The sequence below is a fragment of the Canis lupus genome, chromosome 20, assembly GCF_003254725.2.
Source record: "Canis lupus dingo isolate Sandy chromosome 20, ASM325472v2, whole genome shotgun sequence".
Lineage (NCBI taxonomy): Eukaryota > Metazoa > Chordata > Mammalia > Carnivora > Canidae > Canis > Canis lupus.
The window spans coordinates 52,646,659-52,652,661 of NC_064262.1; positions in this window are offsets into that span (position 1 = coordinate 52,646,659).

Genomic DNA, 6,003 nt, shown 5'->3' on the forward strand with positions numbered 1-6,003 from the left:
TTCTGCCTTTGGGGCATTTTGAATAGTGGCTGCTGTAGACACAGATCTTATGTATCCAGTGATGAGTCCCTGCTTTCACTTCCTCTGGGTGCAGGCCCAGAAGTGGAATTGCTGGGTCATAGGCTACCCTAATCACTTTTTGAGGAACTATCATTCTTCTTCGCCGTGGCTACACCACCAGCAACGCAGCAGCCTTGGGAGGATTTTGAGTGGAGCATAGTCAGATCCATGTTTCCAGGAGGGGACAGATTACAGGGGACCTCAGAGAGATGGGGAGGTCTAAGTTGGGGCAGCGGACAGGGGGTGGTAAGGAGAGGACAGTGCCTGAGAGACATTTACAAGAAAATTTGTCGGAACCCAGAGATTGATGCGTGATACAGGGCATGGGGCAAGAGATGCCAAGGAGAATGAGGACACCTTCGTTGACACAGGTGGCCAGGGAGGGCATCTTTACCGAGATGGAATGTAGGGAAAGGAATAGGAGCGGGGGATGATGCTGGGCTCTGTGTTGACCATGTTCAATCTGAGGAGCTCCAGCTCCAGGGGCCATTGGAGGGGAGACAGCAGGGTCTCTGGATGTTCGGGAGGGGAACTTAAGAGATCTGTATTGGGAACCTCTGGAGGCACCAGGATAGTGGTGGAGATTGATGCCACGGGGATGGATGACATTGCCCAGAGAGGCTGTGCTGGGCGAGAACAGCCCTGGGCTCATGAATGTTCAGTCTCTAGACACTTATCTGAAGCTCCCCTCCTTGACTTGAACCATCCCAGAACTGACTGGGGTGGGTCGAGCGCCCCAACTGCGACTCTGTGGACTAGGAGAGCACTAGTCTTCAAGGAGGACTCAGATCAGGCTGGAGATGGGCTGGAGCTCCCCACCCCTACCCCCACCCTGGTCCTCAGGTGTACTGCTTGGCTGTGGCTGCCAGAACAAAGTATCACAGCTGCAGGGCTTCAGCACCAGACCTTTATTTCTCAATTCTGGAGTCTTAGAAGTCAAAGATCAAGGTGTTGGCAGGGTCGGTCCCTTTTAAAGCCTCTCTCCTTGGCTTGCAGATGGCCATCCTCTCCCCATGTCCTCACGTGGCCTTCTTTTTCTTTCTCTCTCTTTGTGTTCTAATCTCATTTTATAAGGACGCCGGTCATATTGGATCAGGGCCCACCCTAATGACCTCATTTTCACTTAATTGCCTCCATGAAGTTGCCGTCTCCAAATATATTCACATTCTGAGGTCCTGGGTATCTTAGTTCAGGCAGCTATAAAAAGGACCAAGATTGGGCGGCTTGTAAACAAGCAGAAATTTATTTCTCGCCCTTCTGCAAGCTGGAAATCTGAGATGAAGGTGCCAACACGGCTGGGTGGTGAGGAAGGCCTTTTCTGCATTGCAGAGTGCTGACTTCTTGTACCCTCACTTGGCAGAGAGAGGGTGAGAGATGTCTCTGGGGTTTCTCTTAAGGGCACTCGCTAATCCTGCTCATGAGGACCCCACCCTCATGACCTAATTACCTCCCAGAAGCTGCTTCAGCTCAGGATGTGACCCCAGGATCCAGGATTGAGTCCCACATCGGGATCCCTATGAGGAGCCTGCTTCTCTCTCTGCTTATGTCTCTGCCTCTCTCTGTGTGTCTCTTGTGAATAAATAAATAAAATCTTTTAAAAATAATAAAATAAAAAACAAAAAATAGAATTAATTATTTATTAAAGAGCACGAGCATGAGGCGCAGAGGGAGAGGGAGAGAGAGAATCTCAAGCAGACTCCCCACTGAGTGCAGAGCCCAATGTGGGGCTTGATTCCACCACCCTGGGATCAGGACCCGAGCCCAAATCAAGAGTAGGACGCTTAACCGACTGCACCGCCCAGGCACCTCTTATTACTCATTTTTGACGTCCTGACTATTCATATGTGGAACACCAGCACCTCCAGGGTAGGGAACTTCCTCTCTCATACCCCATTCCCCATTGTTGAATGATGGCTTCTCCCTTGTGGGAACCGGGTCTCAGGGTGTCAGCACCATGGACAGCGAGAGAGCTGTCCCAGGTGCTGCCAAGGCCCCCGCACCGCCTTCCCCTCCTAGTCCGCCCCCCAAGAGGTCTCTAGGTTTTGAGGGGACACATCAGGTTGAAAATTCAGTCTCAGCTTTCCCCTTGTGGCCATCTCCACACCAGTGGAAGGTCTTCCCCTCCACCCTCACTCACGCTGTTCCAAATACACCAGATTTTTCCCTCAAACTCTCCACAGATTCCTGCCTTGAAGCCCTTTGCCCTTTACTGTTTGTGTAGCTGAATAAGTCTATTCTCAAATATCACCTCTTCAGGCTGTCTGAAGCTACGGTCTAAAGTAGCATCCCCACCCCCACCTGCCCTGTTTCCTTGCTTTTATTTTTATTTTTTAAAAAGATTTTATTTATTCATGAGAGAGAGAGAGAGAGGCAGAGACACAGGCAGAGGAAGAAGCAGGCTCCATGCAGGGAGCCCGACGTGGGACTCGATCCCGGGACTCCAGGTTCCTGCCTTGACCCAAAGGCAGACGCTCACCTCCACCCAGGCGTCCCAGGCGTCCCTGTTTCCTTGCTTTTAAATCATGATCTCTATTCAGAGTTGTTTTACTTGCTCATTTAGTTATTTATATTTATCTAGGAGACGCGCTTGAATATAAGTTTCATCACTGGAGAAACATTGCATAGAAAAGCTCCTGGCTCATAGTAGCTGCTCAGTAAATGTTTGTTTGCTGAATGAACTCAAACTCTGAAGATAAATCAAAGATGCTTGAGCTGTCTCCTCTCTAGGAATCTTGGAACCCCACCCTGAAATCACATAGTTTCCCCTTCCCTTTAAGCACAGATGGACACCATCATCAGCAATGACAATAACAACGACTTTTAAAAAAAGATTTATTTATTCATTCATAGAGAGAGAGGCAGAGACACAGGCAGAGGGAGAAGCAGGCTCCATGCAGGGAGCCTGACGTGGGACTTGATCCCGGGTCTCCAAGATCACACCCTGGGCTGCAGGCAGCACTAAACCACTGCGCCACCAGGGCTGCCCAATAACAACGAATTTATGGAGAAATTGCTATGTATCAGGCCTTGTCTTGATGCATGTATGTTCTCTCAGAATTCTCACAGCCCTATGGAGGACATAGTATTATCATCCCGTTTTATAGAAGAGAAAACCAAGCCTCATGAGGGGGGTTAAGTTACACAGTGTTAAGAGTTGGAGCCAAGATTCATATTCATAAGCATCCTCACTACCCAGCGCTATTACCCCAGGGGTGGACTTGCTGAGATTTCCATTACAGGCTGAAGTCCTGGGTCCAGCCCTCAACCCTCAGGAAAGAAGTGTTCCATGGACTTAGAGGGAGCCCTCTGATCACTAGAGCCTACCTCTAGGGTCCCCCAAGCCTCACCAACTATACTGGCATCAACCTTTCCTGCCTCCTCTCATTGATTCTGGGCAGGATGGGACCCCTGACACCTTGAAACTGGAATGGAGCCTGTTATGGGCTAGATTGTGCCCCCCCCGTCCAAATTTATATGTTGAAGTCCTACCCCCAGCACCACAGAATGTGACTCTCTTTGAAGGTAAGGTTTCTAAAGGGGTAATTAAGTCAGAATCAATCTATTATGACTGATGTCCTTCCATAAGGTGGGTAATTCAGGTACTAAGATACGCAGAGGGGAGACGATGTGAAGACACCTGGAGAACATTACTTACAAGGCCCAGGAATGCCTAAGGCCACCAGAAGCTGGGAACCAGGCACAGAACAGATTCTCCCTCACAACACTCAGAGGAATCAACCCTGTTCATACCTTGATCCCTGACTTCTAACCTCCAGAACTGCGAGGCAATAAATTTCTGTTGTTTAAGCCACCTTGTCTGTGGTCCTTTGTTATCGAAGCCCTGTCAGACTAATATAAAGCCCTTGGCTGGACCCAGGTGCCAAGATGTGGATGGGCTGGTGTATCGGTCAGGATAAATCAGATTATGCTGCTGTAACAAATGACTCCAAAGTCTTGGGAGCCTAAAACTATACAAAACTAATTTTTTGCTCTCACGTTGTATCTATCACAGATTGTCTAGGGATTCCTCCCCACGTGCCTCACTCCCCACCCCAGGTGATGAAGCAGCCACTATCTGGAATCTCAGATCACTGTAGCAGAGGAAAGAAATCCCTGGGGGGCCCTGCGTGGCAATTAAATACTCTGGCCCAGAAATGACATGTTTTTGCTCACTGCTTATTGGCCAGGGCAAGTCACATGGCCCTACTCAACCACGAGAGGGCAGGAAAGAGCAGCCCTATGTCCTTGGCCAAAAGACGGCATTGGAGATATTTGATGAACATCATTCATCATTTAACAGAATTAGTTAGGCCTCCGCTGGAGCTTCTTGGGCTTTCCGGGCTACTTCTCCCTGGTTCTAGAGTTTTAAGACTCAGGTAAATCCTAAGAAATCTTAGGGTTCCAGTGAAGGCCTGGATTCTGGATCAGGGGCCCTGCAATCACAGGAGCTGACCGAGAGGAGTGAGATCAGAGGAGGCTGATGGAGCCAGGCTTACAGGAGGGTTTGCTTTTCATGTTTCTGGTGGGGTCTCTGAAAACAACCACATAGAGATCAGATAGGGAAGCACCAATCAAGTCAGACCCCGGAACATCTGGAAAGTTGGTTAAAGGATCTCTCCTATATAGAACGGTCCCCTGGGTATCTCTCCCCACTGACACCAAATGGAAACAGAGGTCCACCAAAATCTTGCACACAGAAGTTCATAGCAGCATTACTCATAATAGTCAGTCAAATACCCCATCACTGGGGATCCCTGGGTGGCTCAGCGGTTTGGCACCTGCCTTTGGCCCAGGGCGCGATCCTGGAGTCCTGGGATTGAGTCCCACGTCGGGCTTCCGGTGCATGGAGCCTGCTTCTCCCTCCTCCTGTGTCTCTGCCTCTCTCTCTCTCTCTCTATGTCTATTATAAATAAATAAATAAATATTTTAAAAAATACCCTATCACTGATGAATGAATGAACAAACTATTATATCCATGCAATGGAATATTATTTGGCCACAAAAAAGAAGTGCAGTACTGCCATATAATACAATGGGGATGGAACTTGAAATCATTATGTTAAAGGAAAGAATGTGTTAATGTGATGACTTGATATATATATATATATATATGGTGAAAGGATCCTATGTTGAGTTAAATAGCATGTCTCTCACCTCACATATTTACTCTCTCTCTCTTTTTTTCTTTTTGGTGAGTAGGTATAAGTCCTACTCTTGGGAAATTTCAATTATACGATACCGTGTTAGCCTCAGATCCCCAGACCTTATTCATCTTATAACTGAACGTTTGTGCCCTCATAACAACCTATCCCTGTTTCTCCATCGCCCAGCCCTTGGCAACCACTTTTTTATTCTCTGTTTCTATGAATAGTCAACTTTCTCCCCAGATTCCACATGTAAGTGATGCCTTACGGTTCGTCTTTCTCTGACTTACTTCTCTTAAATTAATGCCCTGCAGTTTTATTCATGTTGTCGCAAAAGACATGATATCTTTCTTTTGAAAGGCCAAATAATATTCTTTTTTTAAAAAAAGATTGTATTTATTCATAGAGACAGAGAGAGAGGGGCAGAGACACAGGCAGAGGGAGAAGCAGGCTCCATGCAGGGAGCCCGATGCGGGACTCGATTCCGGGTCTCCAGGATCACACCCCGGGCTGCAGGCGGCGCTAAACCTCCACACCATCGGGGCTGCCCCCAAATAATATTCCACTGTATGTATACACTACCTCTTCTTTATCCATTCATCCACCAATGGGCACTTGGATTGTTTCTGTATCTTGGATATTGTGAATAATGCTGCAGTGAACATGGGGGTGCAGATATCTCCTTGAGACAGTGATTTCCTGTTCTTTGGGAATATACCTAGAAGTGGAACTGCTGGGTCTTACGGTAGTTTTATTTTTAATGTTTAAAAAGATTTTATTTATTTATTTGAGAGAAAGA